The sequence below is a fragment of the Ranitomeya imitator genome, chromosome 2 (genome assembly GCF_032444005.1).
Source record: "Ranitomeya imitator isolate aRanImi1 chromosome 2, aRanImi1.pri, whole genome shotgun sequence".
NCBI classification, from domain to species: domain Eukaryota; kingdom Metazoa; phylum Chordata; class Amphibia; order Anura; family Dendrobatidae; genus Ranitomeya; species Ranitomeya imitator.
The window spans coordinates 360,415,480-360,437,240 of NC_091283.1; the positions used below are offsets into that span (position 1 = coordinate 360,415,480).

The 21,761-nt window shown below is 43.8% G+C and overlaps 1 pseudogene; it reads left to right on the forward strand.

The window, feature by feature from the left end:
- Positions 1-564: 564 nt before the first annotated feature.
- LOC138666573 (oocyte zinc finger protein XlCOF8.4-like) lies at positions 565-20,026 on the forward strand (annotated as a pseudogene).
- Positions 20,027-21,761: the final 1,735 nt, after the last annotated feature.

Consider the following 21,761-nt stretch of genomic DNA (forward strand, 5'->3'; position numbering starts at 1 on the left):
GAGCAGCTAATGATGTGCACGTAGATGCTGAGGACGTGGGACAGATGTGACTACGCCTATTGCTGAATTGCAAGAACCGTTCCCTTCCACATCACATAGGTTCCTGTCCCACTTTGCAGGAAGGTAAGGTACACCACTTCTGAAGACAGAGCAATGCGAACTGGTGGTCGGTTGTATAGTATAGCAGATACATTTCTCTTTCTTAGATCATTTATTTGTCACTCTTATTTGATAGTGTTTATCACTGATTATGCATATTATTTATAGGGAAATGTCTTAGTCAGAAATTTAACTTATGTTCCAGTCCACACAAGATCACAGAATACAACACCTACATGTTCTATCTTATGAGATGTTTCCCCTTATTATCTCCAGTAATTGTATTATTACATAGGATTTTTATGATGTTACATCTTCTTCTCATTCAGGACTCTACAATATCAGATTTGTAAAGCGCTGCGGAATATGTTGGCGCTATATAAATAAAATTATTATTATTATTATTATTATCCTGTCAGTGAAGATCTTCTGTATAAGAAAATTTTCCTGATTTACCCATCAGGGATGGTTGTGGACAGAGATAAGATGGTGGATAGGATATTACACCTCACCTTAGAGATCCTCTTCAGTCTTAAGGTACCGTTAGACTAAACGACTTACCAACGATCATGACCAGCGATACAACCTGGCCGTGATCGTTGGTAAGTCGTTATGTGGTCGCTGGGGAGCTGTCACACAGACAGCTCTCTCCAGCGACCAACGATCAGGGGAAAGACTTCGGCATCGTTGAAAATGTCTTCAACGATGCCGAAGTCCCCAGGTAACCAGGGTAAACATCGGGTTACTAAGTGCAGGGCTGCGCTTAGTAACCCGATATTTACCCTGGTTACCATTGTAAAAGTAAAAAAAAAAAACACTACATACTCACATTCCGATGTCTGTCACGTCCCCCGCCGTCAGCTTCCCTGCACTGACTGACATCGGAATGTGAGTACGTAGTGTGTTTTTTTTTTTTACTTTTACAATGGTAACCAGGGTAAATATCAGGTTACTAAGCGCGGCCCTGCGCTCAGTAACCCGATATTTAGCCTGGTTAGAAGTGAACACATCGTTGGATCGGTGTCACACACGCCGATCCAACGATGACAGCTGGTGATCAGCGACCAAAGAAAGGTCCTGATCATTCCCCAACGACCTCCCAGCAGGGGCCTGATCGTTGGTCGTTGTCACACATAACGAGATCGTTAGCGGGATCGTTGATACGTCACAAAAAGCGTGACGTTGCAACGATATCGTTAACGAAATCGTTATGTGTGAAGGTACCTTTACTGGAGAGGTGAGAGATTCTGATGACACATTACATCCTTATCTATAGAAATAACAGATGGACAGAACTGGAGAGGTGAGGACTCTGGAAATGTCTGCAGTGAGATTTATCAATGTGTCTCTCCATAACCAGGATTATACAGTAGTGAAGAAGACCTCTAGTGAGCACTGTCAGGTCCCTGTGTCTGAGGGATGGGGAAGACCCCTTATTCCAATCACAGGGCCTCCATCTCACCCCCTGATACCTGAGGCCATCAATGACCAGAGGATCATAGAAATCACCTACAAGATAATTGAGCTGCTGACTGGAGAGGTGACACTGCTGGGACATTATACAATAACGCTATGAAGGGATCAAGGTGATGACGGTATCATTGTATGTGTCAGGTTCCTATAAGGTGTCAGGATGTCTCCATATATTTCTCCATAGAGGAGTGGGAGTATTTAGAAGGACACAAAGATCTGTACAAGGACATCATGATGGAGGTTCCCCAGCCACTCACATCGCCAGGTAATAGACGGGCTAAATACAAACCGTCTATAATTATCTGTATGTAAAGAATGAATTCAGTCTCTGTATGGGTTTCCTCCAGATCTATCCAGAAAGAGGACACCAGAAAGATGTCACCATCCTCTTCTTCCACAGGGCTGTAAACAAGAAGATCCCAATATTCCTCAGGATCATCAGGTAGATGAAGAGAAGGTGTCATGAGATCTCCCCTATGATGTGTAGATGTCTGTAAAGGTCTTGTTTTCAGTCTGGTTTTATCCACCAGTATTATATGTTTTGCAAATGGAAACCAGCATACCGCCCTGCGTGGCCGGGATTCTTATGTTTCTTGTAAAATGTTTGTTTGTTATATAAGAAAATTCAATATAAACGATTTAATAAACCATAAACACAACCTGACTAAGGGCGCATCTTTGTGCCAGAAACGCGTCATGTTGTTTTTATATTTTTATTTTTAATCGTGTCCAAATACATTTTTTTAATTTTAACTGGTCGGTGTGCCGGAAACGTTTGCTGAATGCACCAGCAGGTTTGGCACCCACCAGACACATTTTAGCAAACTCGCTTGGATTGCAGCTGGATGCTACCCACGTGGAGACTCCCTGTCCATCCTCCCTGCCTATTATATGTGTTATACTTGTATAATGAGAACAGTGGAGATGGCAGGATTAGAGCTGATCATAGATGTGACTTCTCCATCTGACCCATATTAATACTATAGAGACATATGTGAAGGTCGATGAGCAGTGTAAAGAGGAGATTCCTACCTATGACTACCCAGGTAAGTAGTAATAATAATAATCTTTATATACGCTAACATATTCCGCAGCGCTTTCCAGCTTGGACACAATATTATCACTGTCCCCAATGGGCTCACAATCTAAATTCCCTATGTCTTTGGAATGTGGGAGGAAACCAGAGTACCTGGAGGAAACCCATGCAAACACGGGGACAACATACAAACTCCTTGCAGATGTTGTCCTTCGTGGGATAAGAACCCAGGACTCCAGTGCTGCAAGGCTGCAGTGCTATCCAGCTAGCTACCGTGCTGCTGAGTAGTAATTACTAAATGCAGAGAAGTCACAGATTCTTACCAGTCATCGGCCGTGGCTGCTTTATCGGTGGTGTAGTCCAGCCGTGTCACAATCATGTCATAACCATTTTGTCTCTAGACCACAACATTCTCCTCAATACAAAACTGTTCAAATGACTTTGGGCATTAAAAGCCCTTTTCTGTAGAACGTGTAGCCTGGAAGATCCACCTCCCCCCTGAAATTAGGAGATGCTGACCGTAACCTGCCCATATCTGTAAACTAGAAAGACAAATAACCTCAAACGTAAAATTTAATGACCAGTTAAAAAAATCATTTGAAGAAAAATATTATGATGGGCCTGAAAGAGAAAGCTGAGGGTAATGATGCTGTTGACTTCCTAGAACCCTGATATCTTATTGGATGAATCTACCTTCTCTTATTTCTGTGCTACTGAATGTGCTCATATAGTCCCTACATGACAAAGTCCAGTCTTTCTGGCTGAACTTCACTTTCTAAAATCGACAACACTAAATGTGCAGTGAGACCAAGTGTGAATTTCTGTACAATAACAGTAGAGTTTCCCTTTATCCTGACTTTTCTTTTTCTTTTAAAACCAACTATATGGTTTCATGGATTCACTCCACGTCATAAATTCCATTATATTTTGAATCCAAGGAATTCAGATTACTGCACAATCTCTCCTGAAATGGGGGTGATAATACTTTCTCTGCGCTTATCTTTGACTATCTGATATTCCTTCCTGAAACCCATCTGACAGAAAATATTGGCCCTTTTGATAGTTTAGATAGCCAAGAACCACCATGTCATGGTCTGTATGAAATTTTGTCTAGTGCTTCTGGGGTTAATCTTGGTGGCCACCCTCTGGCTTTAGGAGGGCTTTGAATAGCCCCTCTTGGGCTGTCCGTTAGTCAGTGATACTCCTGCCCTCAGCTGAGTTAGCTGACCCTTCATCTTGTGACTGCCCGTTTTGCCTGTTCCCCCTGGTACCTCCGTCGCTCTCCCAGTATCTGACCTTGGTTCGCCTGACCTCCCCTCAGCCCTGCCGGTCGCCGCCGCTCTCTGATATCTCCTCCGGGAGCTTGCTGGTTGGCTCCGCCCCTGACCTTCCGTCTACGGTCATGTGTCATAGGTCCTGCACGCCGGCAGTCACGTCTATCCCGGCAATCCCTCCATGCACTAAGAACCAGGTAACCCAGTACCCAGGTTGGACACGTGTACTGATCCGATCTGTGCATCAGTCATAGTGTTTTTGATATCACTGACCCAAAAACATTTTCCGGGATATTATGGATCCTGTGCTCACTCTTTATGAGCAGGTGAAACATCTGACTCAGATGATACATAAAGTGAATTTTGAGCAGCAAGCTCTTGTTAAGTCTTAGCAGCAGGTGACTGATACAGTGAAAGGGGCTTTGTCATCAGGAGTTCAGGGGGTGGGTGCCAGAGAAGTTACCTAGAATCCTCCTGAACCTCCGTTGCAGTTGCCAGATACCTTCTTTGGAGACAAAGAGAAATTTAGAGTCTTCAAGGAGTGATGTGAACATTTTTCTCGTTAAAAACCCGCTCTTCAGGGGATGAAAGTCAGAGGATGGGGGTTATTATATCTCTGCTAAGAAGATCCCCTCCGGCTTGGGCTTTTTCTCTCACTTCTACGGCCCCTGAGAGAATATCGTTGGATGCATTTTTTTAGGCCCTTGGGCATATCTATGATGAACCGGATCATGTGCGTCTGGCTGAGGATATGGTCATGAGTATGTGTCAAGGGAGGCATTCAGTCGAGTGGTTTTGCTCAGAGTAAAGACGCTGGGCTGTTGAAGTTTCCTGGGGTGACGCCGCCCTCAGGGGCTTATTCCGCAGAGGTCTGTCAGAGCGTTTAAAGGATGCCTTTGCCTTATATCCCCCACCTGATTCTCTGGAGGATGCCATGACCCAGGCTGACCGTAGGCTGTGGGCGAGGGGTGTGATGCAATTGGAATCCCTATTGTTCTCCAGTGGGAGTTAAGCCTTTCCCATATCTGAGGCTATAGAGGTGGGCGCCGTCACCTTTAAGGAGAAAGAAAGGAGATGCCGTTGCGAGAAGCAGCTGTGCTTCTATTGTGTGGAATCTGGACATTGGAGGAAGGACTGTCCCTCCCGTCCCTGGTCAGCTAAGGTGTCGGGAAACGACTAGGTCTGGGTGGTGATCAAGGAGACGACCCAGAACCTGAGGTACATTCTTCCTCATTTTCAAAGGTTTTGTTGCAAGTGGTACTGCTGGTAGACAGTTGTCCTAATTTTTCTTCAGCTTTTGTTGATTGCGGTTTGTCCATCAACTTGATTGACTTCCGTTTGATATCTCAATATAAGATAGGGACTGTTAGGCTGGAGACTCTGGTTAAAGTGGTGGCCATTGACTCCTCTCCTCTCACCAAAGAAGGGATTCTCTATGTTTTGGAGGTCTTTTCACTCAAGGTGGGCTCAGTCCATGTTGAAAAAATAAGTTGTTTGTTTTGGAAAATCTGCCTGCTGGGTTGGTATTGGGGATGCCCTGGTTGTAACGCCACAACCCAGTCATCAATTGGGAGACTGGGGAAATTATTCAATGGGGTCCTAACCGTGTCGGTCAATGTTATAAATCTGCATTGTTGTCTAAATCTGTAAAATCTGTCTGTGTCGTCTGTTGGTCTGGAGGGTATTCCGGAGTACCTAAAACACTTTGAAGACGTATTTTCTGAAAGCGAGGCAAAGGTCTTACCACCACAAAGACCTTTTGATTGTGTCATTGAGTTGGTTCCCCAAACTAGACCTTTGGGGAGCCTATAATCTGCTAAGGATTCAGGAGGGGGATGAGTGGAAAACTGCGTTTGTCACATCTGAGGGCCTCTTTCAATATCTGGTTATGCCATTTGGTCTTACAAATGCTCCCACTATATTTAAATGTCATTAATGTGGTGTTTGCTGACCTTAGAGGCCGTTTTGTAGTTATCTACCTTGATGACATTTTGGTGTACTCCCCTGATAGTCATACCCATCTGTTACATGTACAAACTGTTCTCCTAAGACTCAGGGAAAATCAATTGCTCGCCAAAATGGAGAAATGTTCATTTTTTTGTACAAGAGCTGTCTTTTCTTGGACTGATTGTGTGAGAGGTTTTGCATGGATCCGAAGAAGGTGCAGGCTATTGTTGACTGAGTCCAACCCTTGGATCTTAAGGGTCTTCAGCGCTTCTTGGGATTCGCCAATTATTACCAAAAATTTATTAAGGGGTTTTCACATGTGGTCAAGCCGCTTACTGATCTCAGACACAATGGTGTGGATGTATGTAAAATATTGGTCTGTATCTGTCAAGTACTCCTTTTTGACGCTGAAATTTTATTTTATGTCTGCTCCGATTTTGGTCTAGCCAGACCTATCCAAACCTTTAATTGTGGAGGTGGATGCTTCTGAGGTGGGGGTGGGAGCAGTGTTGTCCCAGGGACCTGCCACTTTGAACAATCTCAAGCCATGTGCCTACTTTTCCAGGAAGTTCTCTTCAGCCTAAAGAAATTATGATGTGGGAAATAGAGAACTTCTTGTGGTCAAATTAGCATTTAAAGAATGGAGGCACTTTTTGGAGGGGGCGATTCATTCGATCACTGTGATTACTGATCATTAAAATTTGGCGTATATTGAGTCTGCTAAAAGATTGATCCCCAGACAGGCCCGCTGGTCGCTTTTTTTTTTTCTCGGTTTCAGTTTTCCATTACTTTTTGTCCTGGGTCAAAAAATGTCAAAGCTAATGCTTTATCTCGAAGTTTTGATTCTGTGTATCCCTCCGAACTACCGTCCCCCATTATAAGTCTCGGGGTGGTGGTGGTGGCTGAGGTCTCGTCAGAGCTGGGGAGAGAGATTGTTGAAGCTCAGTCTTTTGCTCCTGTCTCTATGCCGGGGTGGTAAATTTTGTCCCGAAACAATTTCGGTGTAGACTCCTTCAAGAGTTTCATTAGTCTAGGCTGAGTGCTCATCCTGGAATTTCGGCCACATGAGAGGCCATGGCTAGGGCTTTTTGGTGGCTCTCATTGGGTATGGATGTCAAAAAATTTGTATCTGCATGTGGGGTTTCTGCCCGTTCTAAGAGCTCTCATAGCCGGCCGGGGAACTAATGCCTTTGTCAGTTCCTCATAGACCATGGGCTCATCTGTCCATGGACTTTATCACCAATCTCCCTCCTTCCAGGGGTAATACCATTGTGTGTTTTGTGGTGGACAGGTTTTCCAAGCAGGCCCACTTTGTACCCTTATCCGCATTACCCTCTGCTGAAACCTTGTTCAAGCTGTTTGTGCAACACGTGGTCCATCTGCATGGGGTACCCATGAATGTGGTGTCTGACAGAGGTGTGCAATTTGTGGCTAGGTTCTGGAGGGCATTCTGTAAAAAATTGGGAATTACATTGTTTTTTTCTTCTGCGTACCACCCTGAAAGTAATGGTCAGACTGAATGCACCAATCAGTACCTTGAACAAATTCTTAAATGTTTGGCCTCTGTTGACCAGGATGATTGTTGTGATGCATTGCCTTATTGAGTTCGCCTTCAACAGCCGCGTGAGTCAGTACACCAGTATGTCTTATTCCTGGTTAACTATGGGTTCAGTCCACATTTTGGGGAATTTTCCTGCTTGGATTTGGGTTGTCCTGGGGCAGAGGGGTCTATACAGCGTTTAATAAATCTTTGGGCTGAGGTCTGTCATAATATCTCCAAAGCTCAGGATAGGTATAAGTTCTTCGCAGACAAGAAGAGTCTCGGGTCATACATTTCAGGTTGGAGAAAAGGTTTGGCTTTCCACGTGGAATAGCAAACTCAAGCTTCTGTCAGCCAAGTTCTGTCCAAAGTTCATTGGTCCATATGAAAACGTGGAAATAATTAACCCAGTAGCCTATAAGGTACGCCTTCCAGCCTCATTCAAGATTTCCAGTGTGTTCCACAAGTCCCTTTTAAAACCCTTGGGGCCTGTTGAGGAGGATTCTGTGTCAGCTGTTCCCCCGGTGTTGGTGGAGGATCATATAGAATAGATGGTTGGACACCCATGCGGGGACTGTAATGTTTGCCCTTTTGTAAGTAGGGGCTTCTGCTTCACAAATCCAGGAGATGCCTCAGAGCACAATCTCAGGGACTATATGAACTGCAAGTCAATTAACTTGGTTTGTGTTATTGTGTGCTTTTGTCCCAAAATATATGTGGGGCAGACCTCACAAGAGTTACGCAAAAGAATCCAACAACATATGTCTAATATTAACTGTGCCAGGCAGGACTTGTCTAAAGGCAAACAGATCTCTTCAGCAGCCATGCATTTTTTACAGGTTCACTCCAGCAATGTTCGCGACTTACGGGTATCGGGTCTGAAAAAAATTCCAAATAACCTTCGCAAATCAGATCGACAGGGAGAACTCCTTAGATTAGAGGCACGCTGGATATACCAGTTGGGGTCAGTATCACCAGGAGGCCTCAATGAGGACCTCCTATATACAGGTTTCCTATTACCGTAGAGCCTAAAATTCAAAATTAGATCAAAAATAGTATTCAAACTTATGGGGGCTAACTGTAACATAATTGAGAGAGTATGGTGGAATATTGCTAGGTCTATTGTACAGACCAGGAAATGTAAGATTGCGAGGCCTTAATATGTATCTAGGACCTCATGACTATTCCATCATCACAATCAATTGCGGCACATTACGGTAAATTATGCTTGGCGATAGGAGAGGCTATTATTTATTTATTTTACTGAGTGCAGCATTGACCCTTCTTAGTAGTCCGTGTTTGGGATTTTTACCTGGCTACACAACTACATCAGTATTGGTTGCTATTTCCCAACACTGGAGAGATCAGGCTTGGGGGGCACCATAGTAGTCCCTGCAGGGATCGGTCAAACTTTATAACTACGGGGCGCCGACAGTTCTGGTATGGAGGATGTGCCATTGGGAGATATCGGGCAAACCAATGGAACACTAGTCCACATGGGGCAGTAGGTGTGTGGTTTTTCATAGAGATTCACATACAGTTAGGTCCATATATATTTGGACAGAGACAACATTTTTCTAATTTTGGTTACAGACAGTACAACAATGAATTTTAAATAAAACAATTCAGATGCAGTTGAAGTTCAGACTTTCAGCTTTCATTTGAGGGTATCCGCATTTAAATTGGATGAAGGGTTTAGGAGTTTCAGCTCCTTAACATGTGCCACCCTGTTTTTAAAGGGACCAAAAGTAATTGGACAATTGACTCCAAGGCTATTTCATGGACAGGTGTGGGCAATCCCTTCGTTATGTCATTCTCAATTAAGCTGATAAAAGGCCTGGAGTTGATTTGAGTTGTGGTGCTTGCATTTGGAAGGTTTTGCTGTGAAGTAAACATGTGGTCAAAGGAGCTCTCCATACAGGTGAAACAAGCCATCCTTAAGCTGCGAAAACAGAAAAAACTCATCCGAGAAATTGCTACAATATTAGGAGTGGCAAAATCTACAGTTTGTACATCCTGAGAAAGAAAGAAAGCACTGGTGAACTCATCAATGCAAAAGACCTGGGCTCCCACAGAAGACAACAGTGGTGGATGATCGCAGAATAATCTCCATGGTGAAGAGAAACCCCTTCACAACAGCCAACCAAGTGAACAACACTCTGCAGGAGGTCGGTGTATCAATATCCAAATTTGCCATAAAGCGAAGACTGCATGACAGTAAATACAGAGGGTTCACTGCACGGTGCAAGCCACTCATAAGCATCAAGAATAAAAAGGCTAAACTGGACTTTGCTAAAAAATCTAAAAAAGCCAGCACAGTTCTGGAAGAACATTCTTTGGACAGATGAAACCAAGATCAACTTGTACCAGAATGATGGAAAGAGAAAAATATGGTGATGGCGTGGTACAGCTCAAGATCCAAAGCATACCACATCATCTGTAAAACACGACAGAGGCAGTGTGATGGCTTGGGCATGCATGGCTGCCAGTGGCACTGGGTCACTAGTGTTTATTGATGATGTGACACAGGACAGAAGCAGCCGAATGAATTCTGAGGTATTCAGAGCCATACTGTGTGCTCAGATCCAGCCAAATGCAGCCAAACTGATTGGTCGTCGTTTCATACTACAGATGGACAATGACCCAAAACATAAAGCCAAAGCAACCCAGGAGTTTATTAAAGCAAAGAAGTGGAATATTCTTGAATGGCCAAGTCAGTCACCTGATCTCAACCCAATTGAGCGTGCATTTCACTTGTTAAAGACTAAACTTCAGACAGAAAGGCCCACAAACAAACCAACTGAAAACCACTGCAGTGAAGGCCTGGCACAGCATCAAAAAGGAGGAAACACAGCGTCTGGTGATATCCATGAGTTCAAGACTTCAGGCAGTCATTGCCAACAAAGGGTTTTCAACCAAGTACTAAAAATGAACATTTTATTTAAAATTATTGAATCTGTCCAATTACTTTTGGTCCCTTCAAAAACAGGGTGGCACAAGTTAGGGAGCTGAAACTCCTTAACCCTTCTTCCAATTTTAATGTGGATACCTTCAAATGAAAGCTGAAAGTCTGAACTTCAACTGCATCTGAATTGTTTTGTTTAAAATTCATTGTGGTAATGTCTATAACCAAAATTAGAAAAATGTTGTCTCTGTCCAAATACATATGGACCTAACTGTAGATCTGTTTAGGTTGCAAAATCACAGTGTGGATTTAGTGGTAACCTCTCTTGTATAGTGGGAGTGGACGGATCGGTATGGCGCATATATTGGTGGTGTTTTTGCGGAAGTAGGTGTCTCCTTATGTAACTGGCAGCATTCGATTGGTATCTATGACGCTGGGCCAGTGTAGTACAGCGCAAGCGCGGTAACCTAGCAGCGCGATCTAACAACGCAGGCGTGGAGCGTCTATGTGTGCAGGAAAGGCTAGGTATCTAGGACGCTATCTTATGTAGAATAGAGCATGCGCAGTTGCTAAGGGGTGGGCGCCTCTCTCACAGAAGCAGAGACAAATCTACTGCGCAGGCGCACCCGATCATTTACATCCGGTAGCGAGGTTCCAGGCTGAAGGGCGGGCACCATAACTTATGGTGGAAAAGCACAAGACCGGAAGATGCCTGCAATAGGTAGGGAACCACCTGAGCCCAGCAGTGACAGGACCGTGACTGTAATTAACTGAACATACCTGACCCTGACTGACAGTGCCACAGGCCAATGGTAGCCGGACACAGGTGTCGGTTATCACTGGTTGGTGATACAAGTGCACTTGTATACTATTTATAGCAGACGTGACCATCAGTTTACACTTCCCCTGATGAAGCTACAGGAGTAGCGATACGCGTAGGGAGACAGCGGGCTACATCCTCTCCAGTGAGTATGACAAGATTATGGCATTAGACTTTTGGGCAATGCAGCACAGGTGATGACACTTTGTGGTTATACTTTAACTCACTCATTGTGCTCTATGACACTATTTCCATTCCATTCTTGCTCACTAGTGTTATCATACACAATATATACCGCACAGTGGGCTGAGTAGCTTTAGTAGCTTCAATAGTGACTCATGATATATAAGCATTTCATGTTGTGGGTCTCATTTAGCCTAAATTATATATTATATACAACTCACTGGATGACCGTTTAAGGGTGATTGTACCTTGAGTAGCCCGAGTTTTCATTCATATCCGAATATTTTATGGATATTGAATAGGTGTATGTCTGTATGCATTTTATGCTTTTTAAATGTTTTTATGTTCACCAGCACTTTTACTTGGTCTCAATAAAGCTTTGTTATATTGGTATTATGGCTATGTGTGCACCTTTACTGCGTTTCTTTTCTTTCCTTCTTGTTTGCATAGAATAGAAGGTTGGACACATTGTAGATTCTCGTCTTGTACAGTTAGGGCCAGAAATATTTGGACAGTGACACAAGTTTTGTTATTTTAGCTGTTTACAAAAACATGTTCAGAACTACAATTATATATATAATATGGGCTGAAAGTGCACACTCCCAGCTGCAATATGATAGTTTCCACATCCAAATCGGAGAAAGGGTTTAGGAATCATAGCTCTGTAATGCATAGCGTCCTCTTTTTCAAGGGACCAAAAGTAATTGGACAATGGACTCTAAGGGCTGCAATTAACTCTGAAGGCGTCTCCCTCGTTAACCTGTAATCAATGAAGTAGTTAAAAGGTCAGGGGTGGATTCCAGGTGTGTGGTTTTGCATTTGGAAGCTGTTGCTGTGAGCAGACAACATGCGGTCAAAGGAACTCTCAATTGAGGTGAAGCAGAACATCCTGAGGCTGAAAAAAAAAGAAAAAATCCATCAGAGAGATAGAAGACATGCTTGGAGTAGCAAAATCAACAGTTGGGTACATTCTGAGAAAAAAGGAATTGACTGGTGAGCTTGGGAACTCAAAAAGGCCTGGGCGTCCACGGATGACAACAGTGGTGGATGATCGCCGCACACTTAATTTGGTGAAGAACCCGTTCACAACATCAACTGAAGTCCAGAACACTCTCAGTGAAGTAGGTGTATCTGTCTCTAAGTCAACAGTAAAGAGAAGACTCCATGACAGTAAATACAAAGGGTTCACATCTAGATGCAAACCATTCATCAATACCAAAAATAGACAGGCCAGAGTTAAATTTGCAGAAAAACACCTCAAGAAGCCAGCTCAGTTCTGGAAAAGTATTCTATGGACAGATGGGACAAAGATCAACCTGTACCAGAATGATGGGAAGAAAAAAGTTTGGAGAAGAAAGGGAACGGCACATGATCCAAGGCACACCACATCCTCTGTAAAACATGGTGGAGGCAACGTGATGGCATGGGCATGCATGTCTTTCAATGGCACTGGGTCACTTGTGTTTATTGATGACATAAGAGCAGACAAGAGTAGCCGGATGAATTCTGAAGTGTACCGGGATATACTTTCAGCCCAGATTCAGCCAAATGCTGCAAAGTTGATTGGACGGCGCTTCATAGTACAGATGGACAATGACCCCAAGCATACAGCCAAAGCTACCCAGGAGTTCATGAGTGCCAAAAAGTGGAACATTCTGCAATGGCCAAGTCAATCTCCAGATCTAAACCCAATTGAGCATGCATTTCACTTGCTCAAATCCAGACTTAAGACGGAAAGACCCACAAACAAGCAAGACCTGAAGGCTGCGGCTGTAAAGGCCTGGCAAAGCATTAAGAAGGAGGAAACCCAGCGTTTGGTGATGTCCATGGGTTCCAGACTTAAGGCAGTGATTGCCTCCAAAGGATTTGCAACAAAATATTGAAAATAAAAATATTTTGTTTGGGTTATGTTTATTTGTCCAATTACTTTTGACCTCCTAAAATGTGGGGTGTTTGTAAAGAAATGTGTACAATTCCTACATTTTCTATCAGATATTTTTGTTCAACCCTTCAAATTAAACGTTACAATCTGCACTTGAATTCTGTTGTAGAGGTTTCATTTCAAATCCAATGTGGTGGCATGCAGAGCCCAACTCGCGAAAATTGTGTCACTGTCCAAATATTTCTGGCCCTAACTGTATGTCACTCCGTGTAGTATCTGGTACACTGGAAGGGGAATGGTCCATAGGGTCGATCTTGGGTCCCTGCCCTGTCTGTACACGCCGATCGTCTAGTTCGGGCATTTCCTGCCAGGCATGAGAGGGGGTACTGTCATGGTCTTTATGAAGTTTTGTCTAGTGCTTCTGGGGTTAATTTTGGTGGCCTTCCTTTGGGAGGGCTTTAAAATAGCCTCTCTTTGGGCTGTCCGTTTGTCAGTGATACTCCTTCCCTCGGCTGAGTTTGCTGACCCTTGAAAGCTTGTGCCTTGTGCATGCTTTTATGTGATTCCCCTGTTTCTGACCTGGTCTTTTCCCGTTTTGCCTGCTGATTCTGTACCGTTTGTTGTTCGCTTGTTATTGACTCCTAACATAGTAACATAGTAACATAGTTAGTAAGGCCGAAAAAAGACATTTGTCCATCCAGTTCAGCCTATATTCCATCATAATAAATACCCAGATCTACGTCCTTCTACAGAACCTAATAATTGTATGATACAATATTGTTCTGCTCCAGGAAGACATCCAGGCCTCTCTTGAACCCCTCGACTGAGTTCGCCATCACCACCTCCTCAGGCAAGCAATTCCAGATTCTCACTGCCCTAACAGTAAAGAATCCTCTTCTATGTTGGTGGAAAAACCTTCTCTCCTCCAGACGCAAAGAATGCCCCCTTGTGCCCGTCACCTTCCTTGGTATAAACAGATCCTCAGCGAGATATTTGTATTGTCCCCTTATATACTTATACATGGTTATTAGATCGCCCCTCAGTCGTCTTTTTTCTAGACTAAATAATCCTAATTTCGCTAATCTATCTGGGTATTGTAGTTCTCCCATCCCCTTTATTAATTTTGTTGCCCTCCTTTGTACTCTCTCTAGTTCCATTATATCCTTCCTGAGCACCGGTGCCCAAAACTGGACACAGTACTCCATGTGCGGTCTAACTAGGGATTTGTACAGAGGCAGTATAATGCTCTCATCATGTGTATCCAGACCTCTTTTAATGCACCCCATGATCCTGTTTGCCTTGGCAGCTGCTGCCTGGCACTGGCTGCTCCAGGTAAGTTTATCATTAACTAGGATCCCCAAGTCCTTCTCCCTGTCAGATTTACCCAGTGGTTTCCCGTTCAGTGTGTAATGGTGATATTAATTCCCTCTTCCCATGTGTATAACCTTACATTTATCATTGTTAAACCTCATCTGCCACCTTTCAGCCCAAGTTTCCAACTTATCCAGATCCATCTGTAGCAGAATACTATCTTCTCTTGTATTAACTGCTTTACATAGTTTTGTATCATCTGCAAATATCGATATTTTACTGTGTAAACCTTCTACCAGATCATTAATGAATATGTTGAAGAGAACAGGTCCCAATACTGACCCCTGCGGTACCCCACTGGTCACAGCGACCCAGTTAGAGACTATACCATTTATAACCACCCTCTGCTTTCTATCACTAAGCCAGTTACTAACCCATTTACACACATTTTCCCCCAGACCAAGCATTCTCATTTTGTGTACCAACCTCTTGTGCGGCACGGTATCAAACGCTTTGGAAAAATCGAGATATACCACGTCCAATGACTCACCGTGGTCCAGCCTATAGCTTACCTCTTCATAAAAACTGATTAGATTGGTTTGACAGGAGCGATTTCTCATAAATCCATGCTGATATGGAGTTAAACAGTTATTCTCCTTGAGATAATCCAGAATAACATCCCTCAGAAACCCTTCAAATATTTTACCAACAATAGAGGTTAGACTTACTGGCCTATAATTTCCAGGTTCACTTTTAGAGCCCTTTTTGAATATTGGCACCACATTTGCTATGCGCCAGTCCTGCGGAACAGACCCTGTCGCTATAGAGTCACTAAAAATAAGAAATAATGGTTTATCTATTACATTACTTAGTTCTCTTAGTACTCGTGGGTGTATGCCATCCGGACCCGGAGATTTATCTATTTTAATCTTATTTAGCCGGTTTCGCACCTCTTCTTGGGTTAGATTGGTGACCCTTAATATAGGGTTTTCATTGTTTCTTGGGATTTCACCTAGCATTTCATTTTCCACCGTGAATACCGTGGAGAAGAAGGTGTTTAATATGTTAGCTTTTTCCTCGTCATCTACAACCATTCTTTCCTCACTATTTTTTAAGGGGCCTACATTTTCAGTTTTTATTCTTTTACTATTGATATAGTTGAAGAACAGTTTGGGATTAGTTTTACTCTCCTTAGCAATGTGCTTCTCTGCTACTCCTGCTTCGCCTTGTGACTGCCCATTTTGCCTGTTCCCCTGGTACCTCCGTCGCTCTCCCGGTATCTGACTCTCGGCTTTGACCTGACCATTCTCTTGTCTTTCGTTCCGATTCCCCGCTGATCTCCCGGCACTGACCTCAGTTCACCTGTCCTCCCCACGGCCCTGATGGTCCCCGCCACTCTCGGATATCTCCTTCGGGAGCTTGCTGGTTGGCTCTGCCCCTGACCCTCCCTCTACTGTCATGTGTTGCATGTCCTGCACACCGGCGGTCACGCCTGTCCCAGCAAACCCTCCATGCACTAAGAACCAGGTAACCCACTACCCAGGTTGGACACGTGTACTGATCCGATCTGTGCATCAGTCCTGGTGTTCCTGATACACCAAGCCCATTCTGTGATTACTCCAGAGAGGTTTCACCACTAGATACTCTTATTTTACTGAAGAAGACTGTTGAGTTTGAGTCGTTGTGTTATTGTCTATAGTCACAGTTTTTGACTACAATAGTTAGTGTCCAAAATACTCTGATAACCATTTTCTGCAGCCAGTATTGCTTTCCTAATCAGGCCCATTTTTCAAATCTGACGTGTGTCACTTTATTTGGTGATAATTTTAGAATTCTTCGCAAAATATAAGCCCTATTTTTTTTCACTTTCACAAAGTGGAATAGCATACAGATGGCCCTAACAAATTATTTTAAAACTTCTCTTGAATCCGACAATACCCTATATATACACTTGTGCACTACTGTCTGGGCACAATTCAGGGTTGAGAAGGAAAGGAGCACCATTTAGCTATTTGAATCCAGATCTTACTGGAATAGTTTGCAGACACAATGTATCGGGAGCAGTGTTTGTGACTACTTGGCAGCTCAAAAGTTGGCCACTACAAACAGGCTTGGCGCTATCTACTCCATTTTCCTGATCCCAAGATTGTCTTAGCTCATGACCGAATTAACACCTCTACATGGATCTGAACTAATATAGAGACCATCCAGGCTTGGGCAATAGTGTTGCCTGCTGTTTGGAGGTGCAAAATAGAAAGAACAATAGGTAGCTGGGTCAGAACCAGTAAGGCAGAGAAATTACAAGATCAGAAGACACAATAGTAGTCAGTGAACAGGCCGTCATCCCAACAGGATACAAACAAATACACAATCCAGGAGCTAGGAATAGAGAACTGAACCATAGGAGAACAAGGCTGTATCTGGCAGCTTCTTTCAATATGCTTCGACCTTTCGTACAATATGGTGCTATGCAATTGGCCGAATCAGGTAGCAGATTACTTCAGCTGGACAGCACATACACTCATACTGCCAGACTGGATTGCACTACTTGCCCCAGGCACCCTAATGTTAGTGGTTGAACTGAGCCTTCATCATCCAGAGCTGCAGGTTCCAAGGTTTACCCCATTATCAGCCCCGCCTGCCATGTGAATAAGGACACACCTGGTGACAAAAGCAGACATCCTAGGAGCAGATCTCAGAAGAGATGTGACAGCATCTGCAGAAGCCCTAATATGAAAAAAATTCAGAAAACCATAGTAGCAGAAATCCCCATAAAGTGACTACATTTTAGAAATGTTAACCCTCAGATAATTAATCTATTGGAGTAGTAAGTATTTTTTTATTCCACAGGCAGTTTCCGGAATTTAGCACACATTGGATGTGGGAGAAAAAAAATTGACAATATGCCATTTAATTACCCAACATATACAGTAGTGCCCAGATTGTGCTCCAGGAAACACACCCACCGTAAATTAAGTGCGTTCTTTTCACTATAGTAATGCCAAATACATGGATGATAAATGTGGCTTGGGCACACCAAAAGACTCAGAAGCGAGAAGGATATTTGACTTTGGAATAGTGGTTATTGATGGATTGGTTATTGGAAGCCATGTATCTGCACCTAAAAAACATTTCTAGAATTCAACCCTTTTTTCCTTTCGACTGCAAAAACTCTCACTGTTTCTCTTATTCATTCTCGTCTGGACTATTGTAACTCTCTATTAATCGGTCTCCCTCTTACCAAATTCTCCCCTCTCCAATCTGTCTTGAATGCTGAAGCCAGGATCATATTCTTCACCAATCATTACACCGATGCCTCTACCTTGTGCCAGTCATTACACTGGTTACCCGTCCACTCCAGAATCCAGTACAAACTTATTACCCTCATCCACAAAGCACTCCATAGCTCACCACCACCCTACATAGGTTCTGTAGAAGGACGTAGATCTGGGGATTTATTATGATGGAATATAGGCTGAACTGGATGGACAAATGTCTTTTTTCGGCCTTACTAACTATGTTACTATGTTACTATGTATTTCCTCCCTCCTCTCAGTCTACCACCCTACCCGTGCCCTCCGTTCTGCTTATGACCTAAGCTTAGCATCCTCAATAATCAGAACCTCCCACTCCCATCTCCAAGACTTTTCACGGGCTGCGCCAATTCTTTGGAATGCACTATCCATGTTCATACGATTAATCCCCACAGTTGGCCCTAAAAATGCATTTGTTCAGACTGGCTTACCGTCTCAACGCATTAACCTAAAGGTACCTTCACACTCAGCAACTTTACAACGAGAACGACAACGATCCGTGACGTTGCAGCATCCTGGATAGCGATCTCGTTGTGTGTGACACGCAGCAGCGATCTGGATCCCGCTGTGATATCGCTGGTCGGAGCTAGAAGTCCAGAACTTTATTTGGTCGTCAGTTCAGCATGTATCGTCGTGTTTGACATCAAAAGCAACGATGCCAGCAATGTTTTACATGGAGCTAACAACCAGCTACAACGATAAGTGAGTCGCCGTTACGTCACTGGATCGCTCCTGCATCGTTCTGAAGCTGCTGTGTTTGACGTCTCTACAGCGACCTAAACAGCGACGCTCCAGCGATCTAATTTAGGTCGGCTCATTGTCTATATCGCTGCAGCGTCGCTGATTGTGATGGTACCTTAACTGTCCCTGTGTTGCCCATTGAAAATTTTTTACCATAACCAGGTTCCTCGCATTATGTTCTCACATGCTTTATGCATTTAATAGCCCTCTGTGTCTGTACTGTTACATACTTAGGCTGATAATCCATTCATACAGCATTACATGAATATCCGATTCTTACACTTTGGCTGGTCCGAACAACGAAAGCAATCGTTACCATCCACCTTTTGTTTCTCCTTTTTTCCTCATAGATTATAAGCTTGCGATCAGGGACGTCATTTCTCTAGGTATCTGTTTTGATCTATGTGTTTGTTATGCTTAATGTAAATTTTCTGTACATGTCCCTTCTAAAATGTAAGGTGCTGCGGAATATGTTGACGCTATAGAAATCAAATTATAATTTTTATTATGTTTCTTTTCAAGAGCCTTTAGGCAACTAATAATGTGGAAACCTTTGTTTTTCTAGTAACAGATGTTTGACCTGAGTGGGGACTTTGTGTTTTTTTTTGTGAGATGAATAGAAGTTTTTATTGGTATTATGTTCGTCAACATAACGTTTCTTTGAGGCTTTTTATTTCATATTTGGGTGGCAGAATGAACTAACAGTTCAACAACACGCTCTACTGGTTCATGCTTTGAGATTTTCTATTAGACTGTGAACTGTCATTGTCGTAGTGAAGAATTCAATATTTTTACTTAACTTGCCATTTTTACAGACAGTTTAAGTAGAAATGTGAAATGACATTCAAAGATATTTTATTCAAAAATAATAATTGGTTTATATCTTGCAGATGCCCGTACCAAGAGATCAGAGGAACAGCTAACATCTTCAATTTTTAAATCAGATGAGTTTCAGATCCCACTGGATACAAATGAATTGAACACCATTACTCCAAATATACCATCATCCCTCTCATCTGATCCTTTGAAACAAGTCCTGTCTTCTGATTCATTAGCGACAACTAAGGAAAATCAGAGTCACAAAATAAGCACTGAACATGGAAATACTACTAAATCAAAGAAGCCATTTTCATGTTCAGAATATGGAAACAGTTTTCCCATCAAAAAGTCTTTTCTTAAACATCCAAAAATTCACACAGCGGAGAAAAGATTTTCTTCTTCCAAGTGTGTTAAATGTTTTAAGCACAAATCGCATCTTGTTAGACACCAAAGAACCCACACAGGGGAGAAGCCGTTTTCATGTTCAAAATGTGGGAAATGTTTTAATCAGAAATGTAATCTTGTTATACACCAAAGAACCCACACAGGGGAGAAGCCATTTTCATGTTTAGAATGTGGGAAATGTTTTAAGTAGAAATTAGATTTGGGTACGCACCAGAGAACCCACACAGAGGAGAAGCCTTTTTCCTGTTTAGAATGTGGGAAATGTTTTAATCAGAAATTGACTTTGGTTAGGCACCAGAGCAGTGGCGTAGGAAGGGGGGTGCGGGGGGGGGGGCGGGCCGCCCCGGGCGGCACAATGCGGGGGGCGGCCGGCGCTGCAGGAGGAGAAAGAAAGAGAAAAAAAAAAGACGCGGGCACTTTAAACCTTCGGGCGGCGCCATCCGCCGCCAAGACCAGGCTCCCCCCACCCCCGGCCCCCGCTCTAATACTCACCTCTCCTGGTTCCTGCGGCAGCTGCAGCGTCTTCAGCGCCCTCTGACTCTGCGACGTCTCAGGGCAGAGGACGCGATGACGTCATCACTGTGCGCGCCGCTCAGCCTCTCTGTCCTGAGCGTTGCAGAGCCAGAGAGACGCTGACTGGCTGCACCGGACCTGTGCTAGGAACGGGAGAGGTGAGGATTTTTTTTTCTTTATGTCTGACTCTGGGGGCAATGCTGGAGACACTGGGGCAATACTGGAGACCATGGGGCAGATTGCTGGACACACCGGGGCAATACTGGAGACCATGGGGCAGATTGCTGGACACACTGGGGCAATACTGGAGACCATGGGGCAGAATGCTGGACACACTGGGGCAATACTGAAGACAATGGGGCAGAATGCTGGACACACTGGGGCAATACTGGAGACCATGGGGCAGAATGCTGGACACACTGGGGCAATACAGGAGACCATGGGGCAGATTGCTGGACACACTGGGGCAATACTGGAGACCCCGGGGCAGATTTCTGGACACATTGAGGCAATGCTGGAGACCCTGGGGCAGACTTCTGGACACACTGGGGCAGATTTCTGGACATACTGGGGCAATGCTGGAGACCCTGGGGCAGATTTCTGGACACTGGGGCAGATTGCTGGACACGCTGGGGCAATGCTGTGCATGCTGGGGCAGATTGCTGTGCACGCTGGGGCAGATTGCTGTGCACGCTGGGGCAGATTGCTGTGCACGCTGGGGCAGATTGCTGTGCACGCTGGGACAGATTGCTGTGCACGCTGGGGCAGATTGCTGTGCACTCTGGGGCAGATTGCTGTGCACTCTGGGGGCAATGCTGGCCACACTGGGGGCAATGCTGGAGACCCTGGGGCAGATTTCTGGACACACTGGGGCAATGCTGGACACTGGGACAGATTGCTGGACACTGGGGCAGATTGCTGTACATTTTTCAAAGCTAAAATATAGTCAGTTTAAACATGTCTTGGATTTGTAGAGTTGAAGCTGGATTAATCTTTCCTTTTCCACTGAGAAGGGATTGTCCAAGTAGTGGACATCCCCTTTAAACATCAAAAATCTCACACAGAGAAAAACCATTATTATACCTACAGTAGAGTGTGAAAAATAAATTACTAGAAATCGTATTTTGTTGGCCATCAAAAATAACTCCGACTGGGAGACACTACATATGTTATTGACAAATTGTACAAAAACATAACAGAGTCGAATGATTAAAGGATAATTACTAGGGATGAGCAAACGTGCTCAGTGATACTCTGATACCAATTGAGTATCTGGGTGCTTGCAAATACTCGTTGAGCATTAGCCGCTGCTCAGATTTGAAGTTTGAATCCCCACTTTGCATGTATGGTGTCTGTTACACAGCCAGTAAACATGCAGGGGATTACCTGCAAGTCACTATTATGCCTTAGCCATCTCAGTAGTGGCATTACTATGATTGGCTGGCCATCTATATATATCTATATATATACAGTACAGACCAAAAGTTTGGACACACCTC